Raw genomic sequence first — 2,408 nt, forward strand, 5'->3', positions numbered from 1 at the left:
ATATATCTACACACAATATTACCAGTTTACAAATGCAACCAAACTGTGTCAATTTGCAACAGAAAATATATCAATCAGTCAATAAATCAGTGATCTCTTTTTTTTAAAGGTGTTTGTTTGGTTGTTGTCAAAATAACTCACTTTTTGTTTCTCTTTTTCTTTACACAATGATTATGCGGCGCTATGACCAGCAGCGGTCTATTTTTGACAAGCGCCGGGGCAAAAAAGTATCAGTTAGAAGTTCTGCATTAATGTATTCACCTTAACTACCCTTACAAATATACTTTAGTCCTGCCCACTCACTTTAACTTATGGTGTTCATTTTTTATCTACAGCTAGTGGAGCACCCTTGCTAGCACCTCCTCCACAGGACACAAGTTCCTCATCGGAATGTAAGTACTTCTCGATTTTAGATATTGTAAACATTCCTTTAGAACCATGAAAATAAACAAGGATGTAGTTTGTTAGGCCTAGCTCCATCAAGTATCATTATGAGTGTATGACTAGTGTGACACCAATGCAGGATTGGTGGTGGAAGGGAGGTATATTTGCCCAAGATTCCTCTCCTATGTGAAGTAGCAGGTAGAAGACTCTCACCTGCGAGGTAATTAATGAAGCAGCACTGAGGGTGGGGATATAACAGAGCCAGGAGCTCAGTCACTTTCTCTCTGCCTGGGGACACAGAAAGTTGGTCCGTGTGAACGAACGCAAACCTGAGTAAAAGGTTGCTGAAAGCTTTGTTTTGAGCTGACAGGGAGAAGCCCTCCAGCTGATAGACAGGAACGTCGGATGTATAGTAAGTGCCGGACAGGCAAGGTTTTCTTTTGCTGTTTTTGTTATTTTATCTGCACCCTTCAAATAAACCTGGCTACAAGTCAGCCTAACACTTATACCTCAGTGTGTGATCTGAATTGGATGAACCAGACCAGTGTCCTTTGACACCAGCAAAGGCAATCCTGAGCTTAACCCCTCACACTAGCTTCATGTTTAGGCAGCTTTTAACAGAAGACAAAGGTAAATGTCCCTTAGCCAAGTTTGTCCCTTGTGAAAACCCACAACCTTCATTGCCAACAAACTGCATCACTTTAGTTCCATAGCCATAATTAGCTTGGCCCCAGGAATCACCTTTCTTTCTTGTTTGGCATGGTGTAACAGCAAAACATTCATAACTTGATGAGATAACATAACATGAATTCTTTAGCACTGTGCAGTTTAAGAACTAGCTGTATATATTATACTATTACATTTGCTCAGTACTTACCTCTTTTATTTTTTTGGTCTCCTCCAAAATACACAGCCAGTTCCACAGTGATGGAGGCAGCCAGCCCTCCTGAAGAGGTTTCAAGCCCCGCACCAAGGCCACCCCAACTGCGGTAACATGGCAGACATCCTCCTGGTAAGTTTATAGTTTAATTAGTTTGTTTTTTACAAAGACAGTACATTTCCTAAATGTTTTTACCAAACTCTTCCGGTTAATATATTATTTGTTTTTTCTTCACCCGCCAGGAAGTAGAGGGGATAGCCTGTATTGGCTGCACACGATTATGTCTGCCACAGAGCGCCAGCTCAGGATGGCCCCTCCTCGGGGTATGCCCAGGCGGTACCGCTTTTAAAACTTTACAATTTTGTATACATGTTTTTTTTAAGTTTTATATTGTTATATTTTTAAATTTGTTGGGTTTTCCACATTTACAGTTATGAATAAAAAAAAATAAAACATTTGTGAAAAAACTTAAAGCCAGATTTAGTGAAGGTTATTTTATTTGTTTTCAAGTGCACATTAAAAATAGCGTTTTCCAAACCAGCTTTGCCAAACCAATTACATCCTTAAAAAAACACAAAAAATAAACTTTAGGTTTTACACAATGGTTGTTTGAACCATAAAATATCAAACATGCTCTTATCCTACACCAACCTGTTTGGAAGCATGGCCGAGTTTGCTCCATTCCTGCATTGGTCACTTCATTAGCCAAATATCCTGTGACCTTAAAAGTAACAGAGTTGGGTATGTTAGATATGTCATCTCATATATATGTAATTGTAACATCATTCAAGAACACATTTGGCAAAAAATTGAGTGAGGAATAAGACAGGAAGAATGTTCTCACCTCTGGCACCTGGCATCCATTTACATACTTCGCCCAGACCGGGCACGGCCACGGGCCACCCCAACAGGCAGGCCGTGGGGCACCTCCACAGCCCGGCCGCGGGGCACCTACACAGCCTGGCTATGTGCACGGCCCACACCAATAGCCTCGGCCATGGGCCACCCCAACAGCCTGCCCTTAGGCAACCTCCACATCCTGGCTGTGGCCGCGGGCCACCTTCACATCCCAGCCGCGGGGCACAAATTGGGCGGGCAGGGGCACAAGGTGGTCTTGCAGGGGCATGGGGTGAGCAGGCAGAAG

General features: G+C 42.6%; 1 long non-coding RNA gene across 1 annotated transcript; it reads left to right on the forward strand.

Moving 5' to 3' along the window:
• The first annotated feature begins 6 nt into the window (after nt 1-6).
• LOC140321101 (uncharacterized) lies at nt 7-1,737 on the forward strand. Its single transcript, XR_011918824.1, has 3 exons — nt 7-392; nt 1,298-1,396; nt 1,507-1,737. It is a non-coding gene; the product is annotated as an uncharacterized lncRNA (long non-coding RNA).
• The last annotated feature ends 671 nt before the right edge of the window (nt 1,738-2,408 follow it).

This window comes from Pyxicephalus adspersus, unplaced genomic scaffold (assembly GCF_032062135.1).
Source record: "Pyxicephalus adspersus unplaced genomic scaffold, UCB_Pads_2.0 Sca712, whole genome shotgun sequence".
Classification (NCBI taxonomy): domain Eukaryota; kingdom Metazoa; phylum Chordata; class Amphibia; order Anura; family Pyxicephalidae; genus Pyxicephalus; species Pyxicephalus adspersus.